The sequence below is a fragment of the Amblyomma maculatum genome, chromosome 1 (genome assembly GCF_055883805.1).
Source record: "Amblyomma maculatum isolate TAMU_Amacu chromosome 1, ASM5588380v1, whole genome shotgun sequence".
Lineage (NCBI taxonomy): Eukaryota > Metazoa > Arthropoda > Arachnida > Ixodida > Ixodidae > Amblyomma > Amblyomma maculatum.
This window is the reverse complement of record NC_139344.1, coordinates 89349254-89368545: the sequence shown is the minus strand read 5'-3', so window position 1 is coordinate 89368545 and position 19292 is coordinate 89349254. Positions and strand designations below refer to the sequence as shown.

The 19292-nt window shown below is 46.9% G+C and overlaps 1 protein-coding gene and 1 long non-coding RNA gene across 3 annotated transcripts in view; one reads left to right on the top strand and one right to left on the bottom strand.

Annotated features, from left to right (window-relative positions):
- Nucleotides 1–19292, bottom strand: part of LOC146203118 (uncharacterized) — a 296425-nt gene that overhangs the window by 259129 nt on the left and 18004 nt on the right. The window lies entirely within an intron of this gene.
- LOC146203119 (uncharacterized) lies at nucleotides 146–4681 on the top strand. 2 transcript variants are annotated; one of them, XR_014703815.1, is made up of 4 exons: nucleotides 146–680; nucleotides 763–923; nucleotides 2462–2613; nucleotides 3835–4681. It is a non-coding gene; the product is annotated as an uncharacterized LOC146203119 (long non-coding RNA). The 2 variants fall into 2 exon arrangements; XR_014703814.1 differs by lacking the exon at nucleotides 3835–4681 and having other exon boundaries at nucleotides 148–680; nucleotides 2462–2778.

The window sequence follows — 19292 nt, the reverse complement described above, 5'->3', positions numbered from 1 at the left end:
TGTTTTCGTTGCGTCCATTATTCGCTGGGGTGCATCTGATTCCTCCAGCCTGATTAAATTAGTGGTCGCGTAAGAAGGAGACCCTGTTTCGCTCGCGTTCACTATCTTAAAGGGGTCGTGAAACGTTTTCCGGAAATTTTGCACGGCTTAGTTAAATGGAATCCTTGTCCTGCATCATATAATATACCTCGATTCGTTTCTTCGCCCGCGTTGATTTAATAGCGACAAAAACAGAATTTCGGTTTCCTAGCGCGCGTCCTCCTCAACTCAACAGGTACGTCATAGCGCTAAGCCAATGAGAAGCTCCCGTTGCCGGAGCCTACTGAGCCAAAGTTGACCAAGCTCGGTGTATTTTAGAGGTTCTAATTGTGCCCTACTCTACGTTCGCACAGGGTTTTTTAATATGGCCGACGCCTAGGTTCCTCCGTGGGTTCCAGCGTCGCTGTGCTGCTATAGTGAACTAGAATATAGTCGCTACTGTTAAAACATGGTTACATCGTGGGCTTTGAGCCTTACGCCGACGCAACTTTTCGGGTGCCAGGTCGGCGAAGATGGATCCTGCGAGCGACCGGTACAGTAACACTTGTGTCGAGAGGCCGCGGTAACCGCGGCACAACTCCGGCTTGCAGAAGCCCCGACCATCAGCCTCCCGATCCCAGCCGTTTCGGAACTACGCATTGGTATGTATGTCCGAGTCTTGCAGCCTAGCCTACGTTTGACCGTTGCGAGAGTGCGCAATCGCTAACCGAAGCTTTCGAACAGGTGCAGCTGCGGGCGGTGCGTGCCGATGCCGACTGCTCTTGAGAGCATCTGGCGAGATCCCGGCGGCGACTACGTAGTTGAAGCAGCCGTCTGGGTGTTACAGATCATCCGCATTTACTCCAAATGCTTCTTGATCATGGACTGCTAGTCGAGAACACAAGGTAAGAACCTTGAGCGAAAGGCGACATAACTTGAACAAGCGGCACCTGTTTTTCATTTTCTCGAGCAAGAAATGCTGTAATGAAATCTATTGCGGAAGGCAGTGTTAATAAAATAAAGCTTCCCCTTTAACGTTACTTACCTGCGATCATCTACACTGTCTACAGTGTTGATATTGCGCCACGTTAGCGCGAACACATCGCTGGTTTTCATATTTTTCTTGTTTTCGTAGAAGCGCATGAGCACGACGTTTCACCATGCAAATTACTGGTTTGCTTAATTCCATGCACGAGTAAATGAGAAAACACGCATCATCTGATAGTGTGAACTTGCTAAATGGAAAGGGCATGCACATTGATGTGAAGTAACGAGGGGGGGGGGGGGGACGCTGTCCGAACACATTTGCTTGTTTTATTAGCCAGGTATGACCTTCAGCAAGTGCAGCACTTCAAAACATAAATACATAAGGAATGCCACAAGAAATGCAGTAAATAAGTACAAAAGCAATCTCATTTCGGAGGACTCTGTGCTAAGTGAAATTGCATGCAGTGAAGTAGCCTGTCTCCTGCGGAAGCCGTGGGAAAATGCACTAAAAAACGACACAGAAAAGAAAAACACACAGAGCAGGACTGGCTTCTGCAGACGATCACTAACTAGCCTGACAACTCTTGTTATAGCCTGTCCCCACTTGCTGCCAGAACAATCACCATACCAGCACTCAAAGTTTTATTTGCTAGTTTTTTTTTTACCCACTTGCATTAGGTGAGTGTTGTATAGTGTGCAAATATAATTAAAAAAATTGACTTCACTGATACCATCATCAACACCTGCACACAGTAAACCTCTCCAAAATGCTTTGACACTGACATTTTACATGTGCTGAAATGTAACAACCAAAAAAAAAAAAAAAGAAAGACGTTCTCCCAAAGGCCAGTACACCGAAACTTCCACAGTTTGAGTAAGTGTTGGAAATTTTACAGTTAGCAAATGAAGTTATAGAGTAGTTTTGCGGCACTTGCAGAAAGTTTGGCACGTGCCGTGTTGTGGGAAAACAACTGAGAGCTGTTGACAGAAGTGCACTTGTAGTTTATGGCTCCTTCGAATAGAATGACTCCATGCACAGAGCTGCTTAATGCATAAGTCGCATACTTAACATCTTCGTGCTATGCGGATGATATCAGCGTGGACATTGACATCGGCCACAACACTAGTATAGAGGGTGTAAGACGACTACCAGGTTTTGCCAGTCAAAAGCTGCATTGCCTTCAGGCATTATTTTGCTGCAGTAGCAAATTGTGATTGCACTGGAGTTCTAATATTGGGTGGGTCTCATTCTCTCTCAATCACCTGCAGCAGAATTCAAAGTTTGCCATACTTCCAGGGAGAATAAATTGATAGTGAAAGTTACACTGTACAGCTTCTGTTAGACGGGAATTAATTGTACAGATGCATGAATAACTTTCAAATTTGTAAAAGACCTAAATCATATTTTCATTTTGCTATGCTGAAAAGTGAATATTGCTTTTTCTCTTGTCAACAGGAGGCACCACTACATCTGCTACAGCCAGCTTGCGCACTGGCTTTGGGGATGCCTCGGCAGACATCACAGTAAAGTCCTCCCTATTTGTAATGCAAGCCAAATAAGAGAAAGGTTTCCATCTGACAGTTACACTGGTTTCCAGTTTGTGCAAGGTTTGTAGAGTCATCACCTTATTCATTCTGAAACAAGCCGGAAAATATGAGAAGAGAGAATTGCAGGACAGCTGGACTAATAACTGGAATTTTACTAAAGGATAGAGGCAAAAGAAGACTTGCACAGAGATGCACATGTAAAAAAGGCCCCAAAAGACTGTTGACCGATTTATTAGCCACACATACGTCCTTAGCCTTTGCAGTATAGTGTGCCTTTGGACTTGGATCTGTGGCTTCCCTTTTGTAACGAGTGGTTCTTGACCATATGGAATTTGCTTTTTTTAGATTTTGATTTTTTAGACCCTTTCTGCTTTCCACGCTTTCACTGCTTTGGGGGTTTTTCGTGCACGTGCATTTCTGTGCGAATCTTCTTTTGCCTCTTTCCTTCAGTAACATTTCAGTTGTTAGTCAAACTTTGTCTTGTGCTCCTCTCACGTGTTTCGTCTTCTGGCTGGTTTTAAGATGAATCAGTACCAACTCATCCATTTGTTAGTCTTGTTGATATCACTAGCCTGACTGCACCCACTGCTGGGCAAATGCTTCTCCCATATCCATCCGAATAACCCGATCCTGTGCCAGGTGCATGATTCTCGCAAACTTCCTAATTTCATCTGCTTGCCCGAGTTTCTGCCGCCCCCTGCTAAACTTGCCTTCCCTTGGAATCTAAAAGACATATATAGGCTCACTTAGAATGAATTTTGTGTACTCACTCCCTTCCTTTACCTTTGACGGGTAGAATTTTTCTTCTTTTGGAACTGACCGCAGATACATCAGCTGCATCCATATGATCCCCGCAGACTTCCTAATCTCATCTGTCTGCCCGAATTTCTGCCGCCCCCTGCTACGCTTGCCTTCCCCTGGAATCTACAAGACATATATAGGCTCACTTAGAATGAATTTTGTGTGCTCACTCCCCACCTATACCTTTAACGGGTGGAATTTTTTTTAGCACTGACTGCAAATGCATCATAATTGTGCAGTTGTGTATATACCTGCTTGTATAGATGTCTCTCCCATATCTATCCAAATAACCCGATCCTCTGTCAGCTGCATCCATCTGATCCCCGCAAACTTTTTATCTGCCTGCCTGAGTTTCTGCTGCCCCCTGCTATACTTGCCTTCCCTTGGAATCTACAAGACATATATAGGCTCACTTAGAATGAATTTTGTGTACTCAATCTCTAACTATACCTTTGTCGGATGCATTTTTTTTTTATTTAGCACTGACCTCAACACATCATGATTGTGAAGCTGTATATACACATTTGTATATTTAGGAGAGAGGAAGACAGCAAAGAAGCGTGAATAAAAGATGTCTTGCTCTAGGTCAACTTCCTTCTAGCCTAAAAATTTTGTATGCATTGATGAACCTGCGGCCAACCAATAAATTATTTTGAAAGCAACATGTCTCTAACACTCACTTGGTAACATTATATAATGCCCAAATGTACTACAAAGTGGTGGTCCTTGTGGCACTGACAAACCTAGATTTTCTAGTTGCCGCGTTCACCTTTACACGACCTCGAAAAATAGTGGCTCATGGGGAATAGAAAAATCAAACCGTTTTCTGCAAAAGCTGCTTTGAAAGGTGGCCACTGTTTTCAGCATTTTGCAGTCTCATTCAGAAGCAAGCCAGCATAATCTGCAATCTGTAGACATGCATACAATAATATGTGCCTTATACTTTGAAATGTACCAGACTTTAACCAGTCGTAAAACAGCGTGCTGAAAAGGTATGTATAGTAAAGCCTCCTTCGTTGATGATACCCGTAGTTTGCATGAAAACATCTGCACTAGAACCTGCATGACGTTGAGTTAATTGGCCTGCTGGTTGAATATGCCACCAAAATGCTGGTAATACAATGAACTTTGTCGGTGCTGGGGTCAAGTCTAGAAATATAAAGTTGGGATGATTTAATTGTGAAACCTTGCTGCTGAATTCACTGCAGGCTAGAATGTAACAGGATTAAAGGGCAGCTGTAGACGTAAGGGCAGTCCACATTGTCACGGCATCTTATGCGTCCTAGTACACATATCTACATACCGTGCATGTTTTGCTAGTAAACAATGTAACCACAGATTTGCGAAGCTCCAAGAATGCTACACTAATGCTGTCTGAGTAGCTGCTTGTGTCGCTGAATATTGTGAAAGCCTTTTGATGGAACGAAAACTGCTTGCTGAATACTTATGCAGAGTGAGGTTGGTCAGGAGCGCAGGTGATATGTACACCCTCGCAATTTAACCATACAAGCACAGACTGTATGATACTCATACAAATTGAAAAATATAAGGAAAGGAATTGAACTGAAGACTTTGCGGTTCGACAGTCCAAACTTCTACTACATGTGCTTTGGGCTGTGTGTGCTAGCCCGCCTGCAATCTGATTGCCCGAGCCAGGAAAATGGTACACACCCATATGAGCACCACTCCCAGTACTCTTTAACATGTACATAGAAGTGCAGGTGCTTGGGATAAACCTTGGCTGCCACAATGCACCTCAAACAATGGCATGTTAGCCAGAATAGCAGGTTGGGCTCGTTGGTTTTCCATCCTGAGGTAACAGCGCAAAATGTGGACGGGAGCACAAGACGAGAAGACGATGAGACATTGTGTCGTCTTCTCGTCTTGTGCTCCCATCCACGTTTTGTGCTGTTACTTCAGAATGTCACGTGCCTGCCCAATATCTACATAATTGTCACACGAACCACTTTGTGTGTATTTACGACTACTTGCACAACACCATTGCCACCCACTGATGATGAGCAGCTGAACAGCAGTTTTTCACGTACACTCCGCTGCCATTAATTACAAATGCTATCACGCTACGACTTCCCATACCACCCCACCCAACCTCTGTGTGTAATGACTCAACCTTTGGTGCGTTTGCATGTTCTCGGGATACTGGAGAAATCCAAGATATCAATTAGTAGATTCAAGCAACTTAATCTGACATATATCTGGTGAGAATATTACAACTCTATCCATGTATACACAGATCTGTATCACCGCAACAGTCGCCTACAATTGTGGTGATGCCGCTCAGAACATGACTCATCTTTTTTTTAAGGGCATAATTCTCCACAAACCTCTGCTGAGCTTGTGGCCCCTTGGTAAGAGGCTTTCCACATCTGTGGGAAATCACTTTAGAAGTGGTGTGAATTCACAGTTTCAAAGCCTGCATTACAAATTTTTGGAAGTTTTCAACACCACACCCTTACCAGCCTTTGGCACTACACATCACTGGGTTCCTTATATCTACTTGTGCTCAAGGCCACAAGGTAGTGCTTTAGTGGATCCATACCCACTTGCCAATTATATGCCATTATGTATGCTTTCTCCATAGACTGCATCTAAATGTGGTTTCACACACAAATATTTATACTTAATTGGACAGGCGGACTGCCCAGAATGTTCCACACGTGACATTACGGAGACTCTGGAGCGTGTACTATTGGTGTGTCCCAGTATATGCGTGCAAAACAATAACTCGAGTTACTTCTTTGAAGTGTTTTGGCAACAGGCCTCTCTCAGAGGACTTATTGGCCGGTTGGCCAGAAATGGAAAGCTCTACAGGCAGTGCAGGCTTTCTGCTGCTTCTTGCATGACACAGGACTTGACTCGTGACTGTGGTGCAAGTTACTATTCCTGTATATATTTTAATCAAGTCATGACCCTCTTTGTTTTTCTCTTTCTGTAGCAGGTCAGATATTAAACTTTTAAGCCAATCTATCCGCCTTTCCAATCAATAACACTTGCGTGAATGCATTTCTCCTGGATGGTTGATCTGGTAATCACACCATCGTAATGCAAGGACATGGGGCGTATGAGCTTGTGAGGTGAACAATTTTTACCCTAGAAATGTCTTTTAAATGATGTGAAGGATTCTGTATATATTTTAATCAAGTCACGACCCTCTTTGTTCTTCTCTTTCTGTAGCAGGTCAGATATTAAACTTTTAAGCCAATCTATCCGCCTTTCCAATCAATAACACTTGCGTGAATGCATTTCTCCTGGATGGTTGATCTGGTAATCACACCATCGTAATGCAAGGACATGGGGCGTATGAGCTTTTGAGGTGAACAATTTTTACCCTAGAAATGTCTTTTAAATGATGTGAAGGATTCTGAGCTCTGCTCAACATGATCCTCCTCTTTGGAGTCTTCATCAGGTTCTATGGGACTAGATGAGTGCTGTGGAAAGAACGTGATCGAAGTGGAACCAATTGGGGCCTGTTCTGGGTGGTACGATATGGTAGGGGCACCTGTTGTGCTGGCCTCACGGTATCGTTCAAAATAAAAAAAAAAAATCCAAAATGCGCATATTACTGCTATGAGGGCAGTCTGGCAGGAAACAATCAAATAGAACTGGTGGCTTCTGCGAGTCGAGTAGTTCTCAAATAAACATATCTGTAAGGCTACAAATCGCAACTACGTTTACTGCCTTTATCACGCGACCTACACTTTTTTTTGCCAATGCACTGGGCCAGCGGTTTTGCGTCGGTACGACGCATCGTTTGAGGTGAGCTTTCTTCGTTTCCGGTCCATGCCGAGGCTTCGAATGACGCCGAGGTTCATTTAGGACTTCCAGTAGAAAGTAGTACGAACACATATGAACCCAATCGGTGTGCCAAAACTTGTGAAAGCGAACGTTACTTCCACTCGGAGAAGCCGTGCTGCAATCTCGCGACGCACACGGTTGGCATAGCGAGCACTCAAACCCGCACAACACGCCTAAACCCAGAACCTAACGTTGTCAGGAAAAATAGGCGAAGTCTGAGCACTGTAGACGTATTTTTAGAAAGATTACGAAAGAGGCGTCGGGAAGGTGGGGGAGCAAAGCTGCGACAACGCGTAGGGTGGAAGGGCCACCCAAGTGCATTGTAGCAACCTTTTTTTTTTTTTGTTCGGTTTCCGGCTTTCCGTGTAGTGCCATAGTTAGGTCATCCGGCCGAAATAAAGGAAGCGAAGCTCGACACGCTATTCTCAGTGATGCAGCGCGGAGGCGAGCAACTAATATACGAGTACGCGCCGCGGCGCCCGCTCCTGAAACACTCCACCCACCACTCGGATTGAACACACTTGTCGATTTCTTTGACCTGGAACCGTATTTAGATCGTATCTTTAATGACGCCAAGAATAATAATAAAAAAAAAAATTACAGCAGCGGCCGCACAACCAAGTTGTACCGGTGGTATGAGACTGCTCAAGACGTTGTGCTCCATCACGAATGTTCACAAAAAAAGAAAAAGAAAATAACAACAACAAATTAGATTGGAACCATTGTCATTTGGAGTACCCGGCGGAGCGAGGTATAGCCGTCGTTACCGAAAATCTGAACTTGAGCGTCACCTCCCGCTCTGTTCCAGAGCGCAGCGAGAAGCAGACACCACCCGTAAAGTGAGCTTTACCACCCGTCCTGCTCCGCCGCCGCCGCCGACCGCGCGTCACGTGACAGTATTGTTGAAGAAATGCGTTTGCGTGAGCGAATAATTGATGTAATATATTTTTATTTGCTATCTTTAACAGCAACCTATTATTGTATGGGAAATAATGATTATATCTGAGTTTCTAAACGGCTAAATATGACGTAGGCGAGTACTTCTAATTCCGGCCTACAGGGTCGCATGGTCGCTTCAGAAACGCAAAAATGCTGCGCTTTCAGAATGGTATTATTAAATGCAGAAGCAATATTTCGACGAGATATTTTGGAATCGGCATGCCTAATGTTTACTGAAGCAAGGAAAATTGCAACTGGGCTGCTACATTTTCGTTTCACGACCCCTTTAAAGCATTCTAGAATGGCAGCATCATTTCAGTTTTGAACATGCTCCATTCTGCTGCTGCACATGTCCCACATTTTTGGGCGGCTCCCAGTGCCTACCATCGAATCAGGCTGTTCGTTGATCCGCTGCAGTTTTGTATACCCTAGTTAAAAAGAACTACTCTCGTCGCAATTTGTCGTGTACTTGGAACGACGCGTTCTCCCTAGCCCGTCTTCCTGCTCTCAGGCGCGCATGTAACTTCAGGGTAACAGACGGCGTTCATTGCCGTTCTCAAACACGACACCGCGACTGAATGAATGCATGAAGTGTGTCCAATCCTGCGACCACAGGCCTGACTAGCCGAAATATATTTTAAAGCCGATCTGTTGAATACCAAATTAAACTGAGGGGACACTTACGTCTTCTCTGACAGCGCTAATTCATTAATACATTCATTCCATCTAGTAGGCCTGCGTGGTCTGCCGTGAATAAACTAATTCCGCTTGCTTGAAGGATGCGGAGTCTAACGCATCCCGCTAAGGTCCCATATTGACTGCGCAATATCTAAGCCCATTCCTTATCTATTGGTTTTTAATGGGAGCAGTTAGGGATAAGGGTAGATGGAGAATACCTCAGTAATCTGCGATTTGCTGATGACATTGCTTTGCTAAACAACTCGGGGGATGAACTGCAAATAATGATTGGTGACTTAGACAGGAAAAGTAGAACGCTAGGCTTGAAAATCAATATGCAGAAGACTAAGGTAATGAACAGCCTCGGGAAGGAACAGCAGTTTACATTAGGTAGCGAAGTGCTGGAAGTAGTAGGCGAATATGTCTACTTAGGACAGGTAGTAACCGCAGATCCGGACCATGAAAAGGAAATAACAAGAAGATTAAGATTTTGATGGAGCGCATTTGGCAAGCACTCACAGATTATGACTAGCAGCTTACCGGTATCGCTAAAGAGGAAAGTATATAACAGTTGCATCTTACCTGTACTCACCTATGTGGCTGAAACGTGGAGGCTAACCAAGAGAGTTCTACTTAATTTGAGGACAACCCAGAGGGCTATGGAACGAAAAATATGGTAGGGGTAACATTAAGAGATAGGAAGCGTGCAGAGTGGGTCAGAGAAATAACTCAAGTTACCGACATTCTAGAGGAAATTAAGAAGAAGAAATGGGCATGGGCAGGACATGTAGTGCGAAGAGAGGATAACCGATGGTCGCATAGGGTAACAAACTGGATTCCAAGGGAAGGAAAGCGCAGCAGGGGGCGGCAGAAAGTTAGGTGGGCGGATGAGATTAAGAAGTTCGCAGGGGTCAAGTGGATGCAGCTAGCACAGAACCGGGTTAAGTGGAGAAATATGGGAGAGGCCTTCGCCCTGCAGTGGGTATAGTCAGGCTGATGATGATTTCTAAACAACATTGAAATGGCAATGTGGTGCATCGCGCACCGCAATACGTGTGTCAAGATATTAGCTCCACATGTCATTCTAACTGATAAGGAGACCGCGAAAACCGCTGTGGCTCCTTACGACATCAATATCTCGAAGCAGTCTAGTTTCTCCGCGCACAAAGAAATCAGCGAAGTTGTCTCGAGAGCGCGCGCCAAGAGAAGAGCGCGGAAGCCGGCTACGGCCCAACAGACGGCGCCGCTGCTCGCCTTACACATTTCTTTGCGCCCGCAGTGTCCGGGACGTGTTACACACGCGAAGCCTCTACTGTTGCTCCGATAACCGCGTCATGGCCGCGCCAAAAAGGGAACGAAAGCGGCGGCAAGAATGCATGGAAGAAAAATGGTCGGCTCTTCCCGCGCGTACACCTCTTGGGCTCGCAGCGCCATAAGAGCCAAAATAAAGGCATCGCGGGAAGTCGTGGGCGCTTCGTTGGTGACTAATCACCGTCCCACAATGGGTCACAAGGGCCGCAGCCGCCGGAGCCGCCAGCAGCCGGTCAAGACGGACGATCGCTGCAGCACAATGGACGCCCTCTCAGAGGACGCCCCCCCCCCCCCCCCCCCCCCCGTCTACTGCACCCCCCTGGCTGCTGCTCACAAGAAGGCGTACTACTTAGCTGCGCCGAGCCATCGTTTCTGGCCGCGATACCAGAGAAGAAGAGCCCGGCAGCACCAAAGGCAAGGGCTCACCGCCTGTCCGTGAAGCGCTCATCTCGGTAATGGGTACTGAATATGCAACGCTCACGCACGCGGCAACTTCTCAAAAAATGCCCGAGTGTCCAAGATACCATGCGACTCTCGTGTTTCTGGTCGACGCGCGTCGATTTAAAAAAATTAAATTCGCCGCGCAAGCGATATTATAGATAACAGCGATAATTAACGCGCGCGGCGAAAACCTACAGGAGCGAAACTTTCACCGGGGCGATCTCTCATACCGCACGGATAAAGCGTTACATTTGAGCGTCACTCTGTGCATGCGCACATATTCGTGTACACTGCGTCTTGATCAATAACTTTAAAGGAAATGTTAAAAGAAATCCTTTTAAAGAGGCGCTATTATCATCGAGCGGACCTCATTCCTCAACATCTAGCTCGATATACGCAAGCTGCAGCCGGGGTGGGCTGTACAGTGCAGCGCACTTCATGATATCCCCCTGGAAATAAACTTGTCACTGAATTGCATAGAGGACCGGCTTTTCTCATAATAGGCTCAAGTAAGAGACACTCGTTTCGACAAATATTACTCGTTGCAACGCCAGGAAGTTTTGGGGAACAAAAAAGCACCCGTTAACGACAAAAAAGTGCATCTAGTGTTATAAAACTGTACACAATTGAAGAAATATAACTAATTCCTGGAGCTACCAGACATTTTGTGATCAAGCATAACTTCACAAACCAGGCGGTTTGCACGTTCTCAGCCACAGTAAACAATCTTCACGCCGCCACAAGGACACCTAACGCTGAGTGCAATTTTTGGTCACACGTGCAAGAACGAAGAAATCAAAATAGCGAAGAAGCGAAGGAAACGAAACGATACTCGATTTAGTCGCAGTTTCCTTCAGTGTAACCAATTCTGAATGCGAAACAATGCCCCTGGTCCGAGCAATTCTTGCACGTTACGAAGGCCGACATGTTTTCGACACTATTTCGTGAGCATCGTCTTTTATTGGTTTATATTTCTTATCATGACGCAATAATCCACCAGAATCATATGCGTTATCGATGTGCAGTGGATAACAGCGTCCGCGACTTTGAACGTCTCTAGAAATAAAACTGCTTTATATAGTGCTAAAAGTAGCTTTGGTGTAGTCCATTGCCTCATCACGAATGTTGCAGTCTACAAAAAAAAACTCACTCCGAGGCAGCTGTTAAGAGCGATCACTCCAAACTTAATGAAGAATGTTGACACATGCAGCTCCGCGCCCCATTGCAATAAAAAATCATCGCGAGTTATGCAATGTGTAAAAACGTCCAGTTCATGTTTTTACGTTTACGCAGCTCGATAACATGTTTTCTTTTTGTTCCCGCTTTTTCCTAACCGAGACCATTCGACCTTAGATAGAAAGATGTATTTATTGAAAGGAAAGGCAGAGAGGTCGGCCGGAATAATTCAAATCTGGCCTGCTGCCCTGCACTGGGGAAGGGAAAGGAGAGAAGAAAGAAGATCATGATAGGTGGCCATGTGGGAGAAGGCATGGTGGATGTATCACTTCCGGGACAGCGCCTAAATATGTGCTGCCTAGAACAAAACATGCATGGTAATAAACCTTAGATCTTAATTAAATGTATTCTAAGCGACTTAAAATTCTTCAAAAGCAAGTAATGCAGTGGTTGTGCTAAAATTGTTTTGTTTGTTTGTTTGTTTGTTTGTTTGTTTGTTTGTTTGTTTGTTTGTTTGTATAATGGTGTCTAACGCCCGAAAGCGACTCAGGTTATGAGAGACGCCGTCGCGGACAGCTTCAGAACTCTCGATCACCTGGAGTTCTTTAACCTACGTGCACTGCAATCGCACAGCACACGGGCGCCTTGCTTTTCGCCTGCATTTAAAAGAGTCCGCCGCGACCGGGATTTGGTCGACTGCACAACGCGGCTAAAAGTGTGCTCAGTCTATAGTTTACAAATCCGGTTATTTGCGCTAGCCTAGCCCAGACTCCGACAAGAACCACAAGATCTCGACAGGAGTGGGCCACTCCGTGCTCGGCCTCCCGTCGAAGTGAATTCCATTCACCAATATCCTTTCTTTTTTCCTTTAGCGACACGAATGTGGAAGGATATATGCTGCTATCTGCTAACAGCGCAACCTTTTTCGTTTTGCACTTGTATCTTCCTTTCTTTTCTTTTTTTTTTTTTTTTTTTGCGTGCACAATTCATGCTTGCTTGCCTCCACCTACGCCCGTTTTTCTGCGGTTTTCATGGTCAACACGCAAGGAAAGTCAAAATAGCACATACAAAAAGGAAAGAGCGTAGCTGTAAGTACGAAGAGCCTCGAACATTTAACCTGACCAGTTAGAGCTTAAACTGAAACTATTAGGGCTTGTGTCAGCCTCAGCATAGGATGCTAATTAAGTGGCGGTCGAAAACGCCGATATCGCTCACTCAGCATGACACTAGTCGGCGGTGCAATATCTGCTTCACTTCGCACCGAGCAGCTAATGAAAATGTATTGTTGAGATTGACCTCGCGAATTGTCTGCGCCTGATTGCGACGCGACAATAAAAGAAGACTGACAGCCACAGCCCCAGTTCAATGTGTCCAGCATGCCGTCAGCGGCGTCTGGAGTGACTCGTGTTACATCCGACAAGGCTCTGAGAGGCGCTTGGTTACAAATAACGGGAGTGATGTAAGCTAGCCGAAAGAATGGCAGAGGGAGACCGTCGAGGGCGAAGGTCCGGGGTGGGGGCCGCGGCTGTTGCCAGTCTGAAGCATAGCCCTCTTCGCTGAGTTCAGTGCTCGCACCACCCGGGCTCACTATTCTTGGCAGCAGCACCGCATTCGCAGACAGTTTGCGCCTTCGGCGTCCCCTTTTCATACATGCAGAAGCTATGACGCACGGCCCGCACGCTAGGCAAAGGCGAACACGAGTCGATGGTTGCGCGCAGCATTCCGCGAGGCAGGCGCGCGCTGTCGTCAGAGATTGATTTTCGCCCGCGCAGTCGAGGAGACAAAGAGCGGAAGGAGCACCGCTCTTCTTTCTCGCGCCACTTCCTCTCGGGACACCGCGAACAAACTTTCTTTTCTCCCGCCGCCACGGGGGCCGCTCGGGCGTCCCATAATCGGCGAAAGCCGAAAAATGAGAACGCTCCGGGCAAGGGCGGCCGACGCAACGTCGCCCGTCGCGCGCTGATTTGGACGCCGCGCCGCCATCGCGCTCTTCGGGGAACGGTGCCTCGTTAGGAAGCCATCACGAAGACTCTTCCCCTTGGCCGCTGCCTGCGCTGCCCCCCGGTCTGCGTGCACGCGCCCATGGCTGCAGCGGCGGCGCAGAAGCAACAACAACATGGGTGCACAGGCCCAGAGCACATCCGGTCCTTGGTCTCCTCTGAGAGAGCACGCGGGCCTGGCGCGGAAAAAGCTGCCCGCGCTACGGAACCAGCGTCGGGGTCGGCCGCCCCGCTACAAATATCCCCGTCTGTCTGCTAGGGTTCTTCCTTACCGCTGCTGCAAAGCGGAGATATCGGAAACTGCACATGATCACTTCATCGTAACTGTGCCCGTGTGGGCTTGATTCCGCGTTAATTGAGTGGGCTAATGGGTGCACTAATAGGTTAGGCACCGTCGTTCTGAAAATAGTGTCGTGTATACGCGTGCTTATTATGTTGTTGAACAGTGCCAACTTGCTCTGTAGAGATGAACATGCGGGAAATTAATAAAACTACGACCAATCCGTGTGAAAAAAAAAAAAATAGTGTGTGTGTGTGTGTGGGGGGGGGGGGGGTGAGATCGGTATAGCTTGGCTAAGCACGGATACACATGCAGAAACAATTTTATCGCGATAGCAATATTGCGCCTGGTTTTAGCCATCCCGTATCCCCGGCGGACGCCAAGCTTGACCTTGAACAGCCGAAGAGGAGGAGGAGGACGAAGAAAAAGGAAAATGAGAAGAAAAAGGCTGGTAACTTACGCTCTCACGTCATACTCTTAAAGGATGAGCTGAAGTGTCTCCAATAATGTAGCACCTTACACTGATAGGGCGTCATAGGAGAATAATGTAGCAGGCAAAATAAGCTTCTGCCGTTGCTATCGCAATTTAGCTAGGGTTAACCAGAGTTAAACCACAACTAATTTTTTTAGCACTCGTTTAGCTTTGTTTTTCCTCGTCTTGCAAACTTCTACTGTTCTCATAACAACGTCGTCATCACAACCATCACTAGTAGTAGCAGCAGTAGAAGGTCTTTAATTAGTGTAAATTTGCCTGAGGATACGCAGACGACGACGTCCGAAGCCAAGAGAAAGGAACATTTACGAAAGATAATAATTTGCAGCAGCTAGATGGTCAGTGTTTTTAGCCCCGGGCTCCGCGGGCGAAAGCTGACTTGCGGATTATAGCTGGATGACCCAGGCTTATGGCCCAGGTTGTCGCTGGTTAGGCCCGCCTCCCACTTCTCGTGTGTCGATTGTGACAGTATTAACTTTCCGTTCGGTGTAATCTGACATTCTCCAAAGAAATGATAAAGCGTGGGGCTCTTCCCATCCGCGTCGAAATACTTTGCAGAAGAGGGTGGTCCAAAACACAGGCCAGCTAATGATCTTTCTGCCACTGCTAGGAGTTCGAAACGCACTGGCGACCCGAATGAGGCTTCACAGCTACCTCGGTGATATCCGATAATGGTGGTAGTAATGTTTCTGAGCTAAAATGGTGCTCGGCTAACCGCAAGAAGCCAGAATTCTATCGTTTTGGATGCTTCCTTATCTGACGCACGAAAATGTCGTCTGATGATGGCTTATGTTTTTTGCTTCAGGAGAGCATCACCTTTACACTAAAATAGCTCTACCATCCGTCGCCTTCCTGTGCTCCAGAAGAGGCTGTGCCATTTTTTCTTCCTTTTTTTTTATTTTACTGTCTAAAAAAAAATGCTACCCAGACATTCGTTTGCACGAATCATTATTCTACTTATTCGCCGTTCATTGGCCCCGACCATGACAGCAAAGCCGTTAGAAGACATTGCTCGCGGCTACGAAACTTGAAGTCACAGGCGGCAGTTGGTAATGATAGAGGGACAATATAATTAGCAGGGAAATAAATAATTAGGAAGTAGATCCACCATCGTAGCAGTGAAAGTAGACGTCTATTTGGCAAATTATACTGGCCACCAGCTGTCTGTAGATAACTCTCTCTGGTACCTCCGATTAAACATGGCCAGAAAGCAGAATGGGTAGTTCCATTTCCGATTTAACGTAATGCGAGAAAGAAAAAGAAAACGATCGCAGTTTTTCATTATATCTCCGTAGGCATTCGTCAACCCCCCCCCCCCCCCCCCCCCCTTCTCGTTGGACCTTCTCCCGCGTGGTGCTATGCTTGACGCACGCACTATAGTTAGTATTTACTTTTCCTTTTAAAACGACACTGCGAATTCCAAACCAAAATAAAGACTTTGTTGAGGCAGTGATCCCTTGCAAGCACCGAGTTTGTTTTGCATTCGACGCATTTGTGCCGCATTCGTTGAGGAAAGTGCAATAAAGAAAACAAAAAAAAAAAAACGAGAATAAAGTACGAGGCATGACAAAGCCGCTGACCACGACAAGACCAGAAAGCTGTCCGCGTGTTTCAGAGTTAACAGCGCCCGTTTCGAGTTAAAATCATTGTTGACGGGCGACGCCCGATTAAGTGTATCTCTTGGTTCATTTAACGCACTTTTAAGCACATCAAACTGTGCCGGCCAGAGGGGGCTCTATAATCACACATCACATATAGCGAAACAACCATTTGAAGAACCCTCTATGGGTTTCTACAAGTGCAAGCTTTCAATCATCCAAGAAGAACGAAAAAAAAAAACACAATAAACGCGAGAAGCGCAAAGCGTCGCTTCCTACGAGTGTGCTGCGCGCGTCAGCCAACCGCTGAGAAGGAACAATGCATGCTGCAGCTGAAAGAAGCAGCCCTCCAGGCCCAACTAATTGTGCGGCTCGATTTGCATAAGAAGCGAGGAGATAAAGAGGTCGACGGCGGCCAACCCGAGCCTGAAAAGTCACGCAGTCGTACCTTCTTAACATATTTCTTTCCTTTATGCGCCATATCCTCCACCCCCGCTTCCTTGTTACAAGCCCTAACGGATATTTATTTTCCTTCCATAGGACACGCTTCGGGGGAGTCCTTACGTTGGGCCGCTCAGTGAAGCAATGCAGCGAGGCCCGGCCAATAAAGCCGCAACGAGAATTTCGTAGCCCGCTTACGCGCGGCCGAGTCTCGAAAAAGGCACCGTCGTCGGCGATCGCGCCTTGGGTGTTCGCCGATACCGACGCGTGAAAAAGGCGTCAAGTCGCGAAACAGAGGCGCCTGCCTATGTGCTCAGCTGCCCCGGCATGTTACGCTCCAGAGGCAGTTGCAAGGCGGAAATTTTGCGTAAACACGCGTTATCGATGGTGCTCGAACGCGCCCGCCTGGGCGTTGTTTTCACAGCTGGCTAGCTGCGCCAGCGGTGAATGATACGCGTTGCGGTGAACGCGAGCGTGTACGGGTATGGAAAGACGCAACATCCTCCGAAGCTGGCCAAGACGGGCGAGCGCCACCCCCTACGGGAGAGAATACTCAATGGCGGGCTCCATTCTTAGAAGCTGCACCACGTACCCACGTTTTCATTTTTTTTTTTTCGCTCTCTTTCTCTTTCTCACCACTGTTCGGGCGGGCGTAATGCGGCGCCAGCGGCAACGCACCCATCTTCTGATTTACGTCCAGAGTTGGTCCTCTAGTTTCGTTACTGCGGTTCTCATTTCTTCGGCGCCTATTCCCAAGACCAGATGTCGTGGAAAAAAATGAAACGTCTTGACGGTTCCATTGAACACAAACTGACGTCGGCCTACATCGATAGATTGGCGAATGCGAATGACAAACACGGTACTTCATTCACAACTCAGCTTGCGTAAGCTTGAAGATGTAAAAAAAGAAGAAGAAGAAGAAGAAGAACGGAGTACAGGCGTTGCCACGACTGCCAGCTTTCGCAAACAAACTCGGATGCGTCAAGATTGTTTAAGCGTGGATCTCTGAAGCAAAGCTACGCCGCCAGTCGATTAACGGCACTGATCACGCAGTCCAAATTGGTCTTGACGTCACACGTTTAATGCAGGGTGGAAAATGCTCTAAATCTAGCTTTTTGGTGAATACATGCGGACTATAATCAACGCTGTTAGAAAGAGCTGGAAAGTCGATTTTTACTAATAAGAAAAAAAAACGTAGATGCAGTTGCTCTTAATTTTTCTTTCTGTCTAGTGGTTAGCGCGAATAACAATCTCCACAATAGTGTATGACAGAGATAATTCTTCCATTTCTGTGTGCGGTGGCTGTGTTAATAAATGGTGAAATTAAACGCGCATCCGCCGCACAAGCTAAGCGGTCATCCTTTGGTGTTGAGCAAAAGAAGTTCGGGATTTCGATTCTCGGCAGCGACGGCCGTACGTATATGCAGTTCAAGTGGGAAAACGTTGTGTCGCTGAGATTTAGTTGCAAGTTCGGGGCAGCGGGACCAGACGATCTAAACGGACAGCGTGAGTGTGCCATCGCGGAGCATTAGGCGCACTATAGAAGTACGCTAAATGAAGAAATCCACGGAAGAATTAAAAAAAAAAAAAAAAAACGAAGAACAAAGCTAATTGCCGGCACCTCGATCGCAACGATTCATGATTAAGTACTGCAGTCGAATTCTTCGTGGGTGAAATAGCGGAGAAAGTGAGCTTAAACCTCGCCCCACATACCCTACCACCTTACGTCGTCCCTTAAGGATGCGGGTGAGCCCGATGGCTGGAGACCTCGTTGTGCAGGCTCTGAATTTCGCGTTCTTGTATCCAAATACATAGCAGAGCACTTTATGCGCTTCTTTCTCGTTGCCTAAAGTAACCGTTATAATGTCGTCGTTCCTTAACTGGGAATTACACACCAAGAACACGGGTTCGGCTTCACTGTCGTTCACTGCGAACCAAGCACCAAATGCAAAGGTGGCACCCAATGAGTGCGCAATACAGGTTATTACCGTCGCTGGCATCGCGGCCGGGGCTCGAAGTACCTGGTCCGAAAACACAAGCCAGCTAAAAGGCTGCTGCCACCTAATACGTCGCGCAGATTTTTAGTAGCGCGGCCCGATGCGCACGCAAGCTTCGGCATTTTCTTCCGCTTAAAACTAAGAGAGAATAGCAGCAGCAGCAGCAAGGGCATAAGCAGTCGAGGCCTGCCGCCATCATAAAAGCGAGAGTCACGTCATTCGTGTAGTGGTAAAGGCAAGTGGATCGTATTGCACGGTGGTCCGACGCAGCGCGCGATCGCCTGGAAGAGGAGCCGCTCTCACGGGAGCGTGCTTCCTGCCGGCTCCATTCGCGCGAGGATTCCGATGGCTCCATGTCTGGGAGGAGTTACTATCAGCCGTTGCAGTCTTCGCAATCACCGCCGCGTTCTCCGAAGGCAGCAGGGTAAAAAAAAAAAAAAAGTGAAATAAAATACTGCCCGATTTCGAAGATGCACAACGACAGCGTTCGAGACAAAGCAAAGTGTATATACTACCTCCGAATGCCAGAAATATAGGACAAAAAAAGCAGGTAGTCGTATATAACGCCTTGGCGTTATATACGAAGGGGTGTTGCTAGGGGGTCGAACATCACGAGAGACGAATCATTTGAGGCCTTTGAACGGGTTTATACGTTACGCGCAAGCGTGCTTCCTTCTTCTCCTTATATATTCTTCGGCTTCTTGAAGAAAGCCTGCTTCTTTCAATGCACGCTTTCCGGCCAAGCAGGTATGCGGAACTGGGAAGCAC